Source organism: Globicephala melas, chromosome 17 (assembly GCF_963455315.2).
Source record: "Globicephala melas chromosome 17, mGloMel1.2, whole genome shotgun sequence".
Taxonomy (NCBI): Eukaryota; Metazoa; Chordata; class Mammalia; order Artiodactyla; family Delphinidae; genus Globicephala; species Globicephala melas.
In genome coordinates this window covers 52819626-52830985 of record NC_083330.1, presented here as the reverse complement: position 1 = coordinate 52830985, position 11360 = coordinate 52819626, and the positions used below count along the sequence as shown (strand labels likewise).

Here is an 11360-nt window from a genome sequence, read left to right as displayed (position 1 = left end):
CGTGTACCGTAAACCGTAAACTAACCCTAACCCCTACCCTAACCTGTACCCTAACCCGAACCCGTTGCCATACCCTAAACTGTACCCTAACCCTAGTTTGTACCCTTAACCTAACCATAACCCTAAACCATACCCTAACCCGTACCCTAATCCTAACCCATACCCTAACCCTCACCAGTACCTTAACCCGTACCCTAACCCTAAGCCGTAGCCATACCCTATACTGTACCCTAACCCTAAAACGTACCCTAACCTGTACCCTAATCCTTACCCATACCCCCACGCTAACATGCACACTAACCCTAACCCTAACTTGTAGCCATTCCCTAACTAGTACACTAAACTGTACCCTAACCCTAACCCATGCCCTAACCCTCATCCATACCGTATCGCTAAGCCGTACCCTAAACCCAACCCGTACCCTAACCCATACCCTAACCATAACCCGTAGCTATAATGTAACCTGTACCCTAACACGTACCCTAACCCTAACCCATATCCTAACCCTAACCGTAATCTGTACTCTAATCCTAACCTGTACCCTAACCCTAACCTGTACCCTAACCAATGCCCTAACTGAACTCTAAACCCTAATTATCACCCCTAACTTAATTTTTTTTCTTTTGTATTTTAAAAAATATTTTTCTGGGGTTAATACAAATGAGCAGAACAACGAAATAAAACAGAAAGTAACCTGAGTGTCCCTCGAAAAGCTAAGTCTGAAATATTTGGTACTTCTGTTCTATGGACGGCTTTGTAGCCTATAAAATATCTGAGAGCTAATTCTGGTTTTCTACAGGGAGAAACATGGTGTTCCAGATGTAAGGAACACCTGGATAAAATGAGAAAACTACACATTATGCTGGTCGTTTCAGCGAGTGGGAAAGGTTGGCATGTGATAAAATATTATCTTTTTCTTTAATCTTTTAAAATTTCACTTGTTACAAAGAACTTGAATTATAATTGTACTTCAAAAAAGTAACAATGGAAATTTAAAGGAAACACATATATATTGTGTTTAATTACATTTCATAGAATTGTTATCCCTGAATCATTATTCTGTTAGTACATCAGAATAGAGATTATTTCTTGATATTTAGGTGAGAACTATTTCCTTCTGTTTTTGAGAATAATTCTGTAAACTCATTTCCAGTAATGGCACTCTTCCCCAAATCAAAGGTTTCACAAGGGAGATGCAAGCAGAAAAATCATGAAAACACACAGCAATACAACAGCAACAAAAATTTCTAACTTCCAATAACAGCTCAATTTAGAAGAGGGTTTATAACTTCAGAACAAAAGCATTCCTACTTGACTTTCTAACCAGTCAAAATCTGGGTATTCTACACAAAATCTGTGATGTTAATCCCATAAATCTACCCTTTACTGCTTCTGCCTCCATTAGATTTCCTAAGCACTAGTGTTTTAATGTACAGGTTACAAAAAAATCCTAATATGATTTATTTATAATGTGTGTGTTCTGTCTTATTCTAGTGTCTAAAGTCTTCTCCATGGCTGGACCCCAAATAATATTCCTTTATGTGCTAAGTGATATCTGAAGAGTGGGAGAGGTTTAGTACATACCCTAACCCTAAAGCATAACCTAATCCTAACCCGTACCCTTACCCTAATCCTAACTCATACCCTAAGCCTAACCCGTACCCTGACTGTAACCCTAACCCTAACCCATAGCCATACCCTAAACTGTACCCTAACCCTAACCCGTACCCTAACCCATACCCTAACCCTAACCCGTAGCCATACCCTTACCTGTACCATAGCCCGTACCCTAACCCTAAGCCTAACCCTAACCTGTACCCTAATCCTAACCTGTACCCTAACCCTAACCCTTACCCTAACCCATATCCTAAACCCTAATCCTTACCCCTAACTTAATTTTTTTTTGTATTTAAAAAAATATTTTTCTGGGGTTAAAACAAATTAGCAGAAAAGCAAAATAAAACAGCATGTACCCTCATTGTCCCTCAAAGAGCTAAGTCTAAAATACTTGGTACTTCTGTTCAATGGACTGTTATGTAGCCTATAAAAAGTGTGAGAGCTAAATATGTTTTTCTACAGTGAGAAACATGATGTTCCAGATGTAAGGAACCCCTGGATAAAATGAGAATGCTACACATTATGCTGGTCGTTTCAGGGAGTGGGAAAGGATGGCACGTGGTAAAATATTATCTTTTCCTTTAATCTTTCTAAATTTCACTTGTTACAAAGAATTTGAATTATAATTGTACTTTAAAAAAGTAACAATGGTAATTTAAAAGAAGAAATATATATTGTGTATTTTATTACATTTCATAGAATTATTATCCCTGAATCATAATTCTGTTAGTACACCAGTATAGAGATTATTTCTTAATATTTAGGTGAGAACCATTTCCTTCTGCTTTTGAGAATAATTCTGTAAACTCATTTCCAGTAATGGCACTCTTCCCCAAATCAAAGGCTTAACAAGGGGGATGCAAGAGGAATAATCCTGAACACACAAAGCAATAGAACAGCAACAAAATATTTCTAACATCCTATTACAGCTCAATTTAGAAGAGGGTTTATATATTCAGAACAAAAGCATTCCTCCTTGACTTTCTAAGCTGTTAAAATCTGTGTATTCTACAGAAAATCTGTGATGTTATTCCCATAAAACTACCCTTTACTGCTTCTGCCTCCATTAGATTTCTGAAGCACTAGTGTTTTAATGTACAGGTTAAAATCAAAATCTTAATGAGATTTATTTATAATGTGTGTATTCTTTGTCTTATCCTAGTGTCTAAAGTCTTCTTCTTGTCTGGATCCCAAATAATATTGCTTTACGTTCTAAGTGATATCTGGAGAGTGAGAGAAGTTTAATAAATATCCTAACCCTAAAGCGTACCCTAACCCGTACCCTAACCCATAGCCGTATGCTAACCTGTCCCCTAAACCATGCCCTAACCCTAACCCTAAACTGTACCCTAACCCTAACCCTAACCTTAAACAATACCCGGACACCTACCCTAATCCTAAACCGGACCCTAACAGTAACCCATACCCTAACCCGTACCCTAACCCTAATCCGTCGCCGTACCCTAACAGGCAGCCTAAACCATACCCGTACCCTCACCCTAACCCTAAATCGTACCCTAATCCTAACACGTACACTAACACTAACCTGTACCCTAACGCGTACTCTAACCCTAACCTGTAGCCATTCCCTAAACTGTAACCTAACTCTAACCCTTACCCTAACCCAAACCCAAACCCTAAGCCATACCCTAAACCGTACCCTAACCCTAACCTGTAGCTGTACCCTAACGTGTACCCTAAACCGTACCCATACCCTAACCCATACCCTAACCCTAACCCATAGCCATACCCAAATCTGTACCCTAACCCTAACCCTAAACCGTACCCTAACTCGTACCCTAATCCTAACCCATACCCGAACACTAACCAGTACCCTAACCCGTACCCTAACCATAAACTGTAGCCATACCCTAAACTGTACCCTAACCATAACCCTAAAACTAACACGTACCCTAAGCCGTACCCTAATCCTAACCCATACCCTCACACTAACATGTACCCTAACATGTATCCTAACCCTAACCCGTACCCTAAACCGTACCCTAACCCATACCCTAATCCTAACCCATACCCTAACACTAACCTGTAACCTAACCCATACCCTACCTCTAGCCCATAGCCATACCCTATACTGTACCCTAACCCTAACCTGTACCCTAACCCTAAACCGTACCCTAACCCATATCCTAACCCTAACCCATACCCCAACCCTAACCCGAAGCCATACCCTAACCTGTACCCTAACACGTACCCTAACCCTAACCTGTACCCTAACCCTAACCGATACCCTAACCCGAACCCGTACCCTAACCCATACCCTAACCCTAACCCATAGCCATACCCTAACCTGTACCCTAACCTGTACCTTAACCCTAAAGCTAACCCAAACCCTAACCCTAACCTGTATCCTAATCCTAACCTGTACCTTAACTCTAACCCGTACCCTAAACCCTAATCCTTACCCCTAACTTAATTTTTTTTTGTACTTTAAAAAAATATTTTTCTGGGGTTAAAACAAATTAGCAGAACAACAAAATAAAACAGAAAGTAACCTGAGTGTCCCTCCAAAATCTAAGTCTGAAATACTTGGTACTTCTGTTCTATGGACTGTTATGTAGCCTATAAAAAGTGTGAGAGCTAAATATGTTTTTCTACAGTGAGAAACATGATGTTCCAGATGTAAGGAACCCCTGGATAAAATGAGAATGCTACATATTATGCTGGTCGTTTCAGGGAGTGGGAAAGGATGGCACATGGTAAAATATTATCTTTTCCTTTAATCTTTTTAAATTTCACTTGTTACAAAGAAGTTGAATTATAATTGTACTTTTAAAAAGTAACAATGGAAATTTAAAAGAAAAAAATATATAGTGTTTAATTACATTTCATAGAATTATCCCTGAATCATAATTCTGTTAGTACACCAGTATAGAGATCATTTCTTAATATTTAGGTGAGAACCATTTCCTTCTGTTTTTGAGAATAATTCCGTAAACTCATTTCCAGTAATGGCACTCTTCCCCAAATCAAAGGTTTCACAAGGGAGATGCAAGCAGAATAATCATGAAAACACAAAGCAATACAACAGCAACAAAAAATTTCTAACTTCCAATAACAGCTCAATTTAGAAGAGGGTTTATATCTTCAGAACAAAAGCATTCCTACTTGACTTTATAACCAGTCAAAATCTGTGTATTCTACACAAAATCTGTGATGTTATTCCCATAAAACTACCCTTTACTGCTTCTGCCTCCATTAGATTTCCTAAGCACTAGTGTTTTAAAGTACAGGTTAAAAACAAAATCCTAATGTGATTTATTCATAATGTGTGTGTTCTTTGTCTTATCCTAGTGTCTAAAGTCTTCTCCATAGCTGTACCCCAAATAATATTCCTTTACATGCTAAGTGATATCTGGAGAGTGGGAGAGGTTTAATACATACCCTAACCCTAAAGCGTACCCCAACCCGTACCCTAACCCGTACCCATACCCTAACCCGTGGCCGTATCCTAAACCTTACCCTAACCCTAACCCTAAACCCTTCACCCCTAACCCCTTACCCCTAACCCTAACCCTAACTCCTAACCCCTAACTCCCACCCTAACTCTAAACGTAAACCCTAACCCTAACCCCAGCCCCCAACCCCCGACCCCTGACCCTGACCCTGACCCTCACCTGTAAAAACAAGGTCATCTGACTATAATTCATTCCAGGAATACAACCCTATTGAGGGAGAGAGGAAGTAGCTACTCTAAGCTCTGGATGATAGACCAAAAAGCAGATTTAAAGAAACCTATGTCATTGCTGTTTTCCACTCCAACAGACAGGTATAATGAAGCAAGGAATCCCCCTGGCCCTCCAGGATCTGCCTGGGGGCCTAATCTGGGAAATTCTTATACATCAAAAGATGGCTCTGAGCTGAATTTCTGCAAAACAAGACTATCCCGTGCAAAGAACAATCCAGTAGAGTTTTGTATCCCATCAGCTACAGGAAGAGAATGGCTGCAGGCTACTGAAAGCCAGCAGCATTTACAACTTAACTCCCATGGCCTCCGCAGTGAGATTTTTGTTTGCTTCCCTTTTCTGACTCTCTTCTCAATATATGCACATTTCTTAATATAATGTCATAGTGGAAGCAAAACAGACCTTCAATTTTTAGACCTCAATTTTAAAACACTTAGAGGTTCTAGGGGTTTTGCTTTTAAATTCAAGTACCACATAATTTGAAAATTGTACAAGTTCTAATTATTCAGTTCCAATACACCAAACACTGGCGAGGTCCCTCTCAGCGGAAGCGCCACCGATTCCACAAGAAAGGGCAACAAGGTGCCCTCCTCCCTTCTCTTCTGCCAGAGTGACCACTATGTGTTTAAATCCACACCCCCTGGCAAGTTTCTAAGGTGAAATTCTGACACCCTTCCCTTTCCCATCCCAGCAGGTGGCCAAGGGCCGGCCTGGGCTGCAGAAGTGCAGTAACCAGGGCTGGGCCAGCTGGCCAGAGTGGGGGTTGGCGGGTTGGCGGGGGGCGGGGGGGGGGGGGTCCCAGCAGGTGAAATCACCATGCAGGATAAATCCCTTGGACTTCCCATGGGCCAAGGGCGAGTCTCTCGAGGCACCCGGCCCCTCTCAGGTTCTGCTTGCAGAGACATCGCGGGGGAGGGGCACTTGGCTGCTTAGGAAAACCGCGCACGAGGGAGCTTTACACCTGCAGATGTTCTGTAAAACGGGAGTGGGTAGGCTCGGGCTCGTCCTCAAAGCCTTTACTCCAAAGGCGAGCCCTTCCTGCTGCCGCCAAGTTAGGGAGCTCCGCGACTGTACCGAACAGCTCTGGTGTAATTCGTCGTTCCTTCCTCCACCCACCCCCACCAACCCCTGTCCCCTTACCTGTGGTCCGCGGCCCTCCGCTCCGCGCTCGAATGCCACTGGGGTGCCAGGGACCCACGGGACGGGTCGTTCCCAGCCGCCGCGCGCTGGCTCCTTAGACCCCCGCCGGCTCTAGCGGCGCCGACGGCGAAGAGCCCCGAGGACGCCCCGCGCCAGGTGCACTCTGGTCGGGACGCCCACTTCCGGGAGAGGTGCGCAGACCGCCGCAGCCAATGCCGAACAAAACCCGCCCCTGCGGCGCCACGTCCGCGCGGCACAGCACGATCTCGGCGCTCCGGGCACGGGCGCCGGGGGCCGGGCGTCTCCTCTCCTACGAGCTCGAGAAAGGAAGCGGCGCCCCTGAGAGGCCGCTAGCGATGCCCCGGGGCGCGGGCCCCTGCGGCGCGGAGACCGCTCCAGGCTGGGCTCACCGACACCAACGTCGCCAGGAGGAGCGCTTGGCGGGACTCGGCAAACAACCCAATGTTTTAAATGGAAAAAGGACTTGAAAAGACCCTTCTCCAAATAAGACATACAAATGGTCAACAAGCACATGAAAAGATGTTAGTCATCATTAGTCATGATGAAATGCAAGTTAATACCACAACGCCATACCCCTCCACACACTAAAAGTCCTATAATCAAGAAAGCTAAAAATAACAAGTGTTGGCAAAAATTTAGAGAAATTGATACAGAATTTCCCATAGGGAAAATGAATAAGTTCTGGAGGTGGATGCTGAGAATATTTGTACAACAACGTGAATGTAGTTAATGCCATAGAACTGTATGCTCAAAATGATTTAAATGGTAAATGTTATGTTATATGCGGAGGGGGGGGTTAACATAATTTAGCCACTGCTTTATACCAGACCCCAGAGTCAAAGCTTTTCATCCATTTTCTCACTTTTACTTAACCTCCTAGGATCTTCACACTCCCATTTAGCAGATGAAGCTGAGCCTGAGAGGTTAAACTAAGTGACTTGCCCAAGGCTCACTCGGCCAAGTCTACACTGTTCAATGTTACTGTATTTACTGAGCACCTACTAGAGCACCTACTGAGCAATACCTCCAGCACCTGCTAGAGACATTGTGGGAGGACCAGGGTGAACGGGGGCTGAAAGCCCTGCTCTCAAACACTGAAGTTTCTTGGAGTGGAGGGGATGGCCTGTGTCACACTTGTGGAGCCTTTTATTCCACCCCACCGCACCGCCACAGAGGAGGGAAGCAGCTGGCCTGATACTGAATATTAGCTCAGCTGGGGAGGAGTCCTGGGGCTTTGAAGAAGGCATCTCCTGCCCCACTCTCCACATTGCCCCCTAGAGTCCAGTACGTGGGCACAAGCATCCCTGTGGCGGGGCAGGAGGCACATCTCATGGCACCCCTCTCCTCCCGCCCTGCAGTGGTGACACTGAACCCATACACCCGCCAGAAGTACAACGAACTCTCCTTCTCTGAGGGCACCATTATCTGCATCACCCGCCACTACTCTGATGGCTGGTGTGAGGGCATTGGCTCAGAGGGGTCTGGATTCTTCCCCGGGAACTATGTGCAGCCCAGCTGCTGACAGCCTGGGATCTCTGGGATGCTGACCCAAGCACCGCCTTGAGTGAGCCTCTTGACTGCCACACCAAAGCCTGCTCCAGTCAAGACTGGACCAGTCCTGCACACCTCCTGGGCTGTGAGCTGTGTCTGTTCCTTCCCCCCATTGCAGTGGGAATGGGTCCTGGTAAAGACAGAGGAGGTACCCAGAGGCCTGCTGGAGACAGGAAAGAACTGGAAGCCAAGGAGTTTGGTGACCTTATCCACAAGGGACCCTTACGCCATGCAAGACAGGGTCTCCAGCTGCAAGTGCCAACTTTGAATAAAATTCTGATGACCTCCTGATGATTGCCCTGCAAGGCTAGCGGGCCGAGGGACTGAAAGGCAACCAACTTTACGGCTCCTGCTAATTGAGCCTCCTCTGCCTGCCCTAAGCAGCAGTATCTCCCATCTCCTCGGTGCTCATGGAGCCCTCCACACTAGACCCCTGTGCCCCTCTGCGAAGGTGGGATTCACCCTGCTCTTTTGCCTGTTGCCTGCTTTGTTAAGTATTCAGTCTTGGTTCCCCAAGCTGGGCACTCCTCCAAGAGTGGGGACCAGGTCCCTCACTTAAGTGGGGCTCTCTGAGAACAGAGATCACCTCGCCCTCATCCCTCAGACTGCAGCGTGAGAGATCTCGCACACCTCTGCGCCTTCACCTCCTTTACAGCTCTGAAACACCAAAAGAGGGAGGTGGGCCTTGGGTTTCCACTGGCTCTGCTTTAAAGCATCATGGCTTTCTGTTCCATACGGGAGGAGGGGGACTCAGAGGGCCCAGTCAGTGGGAGGACTTTGGTTAAGTCCCTGGTTTCTTGCTGCATAGACGAGGCTGGGGTGCAAGGAGACATCTTCTCTTCGGGCTCTGTGAGGTCCCTGGCTGGCCAGACACGAGCCCCGGGACAGTGTGCTACCTCTTTCCACCAGCAGCAGGTGACTGTTCCCTCCAGCTTTTTTTCCTGTGGGGATGCTGACAGGGTGGGGGTTGTGGGCAAGGAGTGTAGTGTAGGGTCACAGCAGGTAAAGCAAGATCTAGACCTGGGACCGTCGGCAAGGAGCGCCACCCCTCTCCGCGGGGAGTCCGGTGCGGGGGAGGTCGGGGGTGGGACATTCTAGGGCCTGGGTCCCCTGGACAGAAGACTGGAGGAGGGAGGCCATGCAGCCCAAGGCAACAGTTAACCGCAACGCGGCGGGACGTGTTCCTTCTCTACCCTGACAGGAAACCCCGTCCTCCCAGCTGGGAGGACAAGTTTTTTGGAAACACTGCTGCCTGCTCAGATATGCGTGCCACCCTGGTGGGGCCAGACTCCGGAATTCGCTTGCAGTGGAACTGAGGGAGGCAGCCGAGCTGGGTTAACTGCACAGATAGGGATAGCTCCCAACTCCCTCCTCCAGTCCCCAAATGGACCAACCTGGGATTCCGGGAAATCCCGGAGGGATATACCAAAACGAAAGGGAAAGGGAGTAATAAAATTAGCTTTCTCTTTCCCGACCCCCACCGCCCCACCCCCACCCTGCCCGGGCCCGGGCAGGCCACGTCCTCAGCACGTCCTCAGCACCTGCTGCAGGTGTAGGCGCACTTCGGTGGAGGTTTCCCAGGGCACCACCCTGGCGCGGAAGGAGCTGGTCTCGGCCTTCTGCGCCTCCTGCATAAGGCGGTGCATGGGGTAGCGGCAGCGCGGGAAGGCCACGTCGCCGCCTGCCAGCAGCCCCATGGGGCAGAAGTCGTTGGCGCCGTCGCTCACGTAGAAAAGTCGCTCGAAGTTCACGCCGTCGTGGGCCCGCTCGCGCAGGTAGTCGCTGAGCACCTTGTGCTTGCACATGTTGTCGGGGCAGCGAGCGCAGCTGTGCGCGTGGAAGGGCCGCAGCGCCAGCAGCCCCCAAGGGTCGGGCGCCGACGGGTTGCTGAAGATGCGGCGGAACAGGCCGTGGTGGCCGGCGGCGCGCAGCGCACTCTCCATGTCAAAGGTGTTGGCGTCTGAGATGAGAATAACCTCAAAGCAGGCGCCCTGCTAGGCCACAAACTGCAGCAGCTCATCCATGCCGGACGACAGGGGGATGGCCTCGTAGATGGCGCGCAGGTCCCGCGGCCGCACGCCCTACTCGCCCAGGTACTGGAAGACACGCTGCCTGTACTCGTTGTAGAAGCCCTCGCGCTAGGTGGCACGCAGGTTCTCAGGCAGCCGCTGGCCCGCCGCGGCGCGCGCACGACGGAGTCGTCGCTGTTTTCGTCCACGATAGTCTCGTCAAAGTCGAAGGTCAGGAGGAAGCGCGGCGCGCCCGGCTCAGCCATCCCGCTGTCCTCTACCAGCTTTGTCCTGAGCGATCAAATACTTTTGTGGACACCCAAAAGAGGCCCTCAGAGGAAAGGGGGACAGGACCTCTGAGCTGCTCCTGCAGGGTGGGGAGCTGCGGCTGCAGAGGTCTGTCCCGGCTGAGTTTGGAGTGTAGAGTGGGGAGAGGGCCTAGCTGAGGTATTTGGGCGCAGGATGGAGCAAGGGGTGCTTACAGGAATTGGAGGGGACGCTGTGTCTTATCCATCCCCGGATTTCTGGGCTCCGGCTGTCACGAGTCCCTCCAGTCCAGAGGGTCCGTGAATGATGTGCATCTGGGCCGTTCCCTCCACTTGCCCCCCATCCCCATGTTATGTATTTTTAACCACAATTTTAAAAATGAATGAAGCACTGATAATACATGTTACAACATGGATAAACATTGAAAACATTATAAGTCAAAGAAGTCATACTGAAAAGGCCACTCATACCACAATCATCTTGTGTGCTTTAAATCCATAGCAGTTTTGAAAATGAGGGGATGGGACTTCCCTGGTGGTCCAGTGGTTAAGAATCTGCGCTCCCAATGTAGGGGGCACAGGTTCGATCCTTGGTCGGGGAACTAAAATCCCGCGTGCACAGCATGGACAAAAAATAAAATAAAATAAACGTCATTGGGCTGGTTTGGGTCATAGCATTGTCCTTGAACCCATCAGAGCACCCATAGGATGGAACATGGGATTGGCTAGATGTGGATCGTATGCCCATCTTCAAGGTGGATGGAATGTAGCATCAGCCCTCTGGAACTGTTTGGACTGGAAACAGGTAAGAAGTTCCCAAAGGAAAGCTGAGGTTCTGGACTTTGGCATGAGAACAGAAGCTGGCTTGGGGAAAGCGGCAGATTCCACATCACTGACAGCCCACTGCACAGCTGTGGGGTCTGAAGGCCAAGAAAGGAAGTGGTTGATTTAGGGTCAGGAGCTGCAGCCACCCACCCAGTGCTCTTGCTCCCACAACAGCAAGAACCTCTTCCTCTTGCAAAAGGCACAGCCCTCATTGATGTCTCTGGTGG

General features: G+C 48.2%; 1 pseudogene; it reads right to left on the bottom strand.

Annotated features, from left to right (window-relative positions):
• Nucleotides 1-9556: 9556 nt before the first annotated feature.
• LOC115850679 (phosphoethanolamine/phosphocholine phosphatase-like) lies at nt 9557-10308 on the bottom strand (annotated as a pseudogene).
• Nucleotides 10309-11360: the final 1052 nt, after the last annotated feature.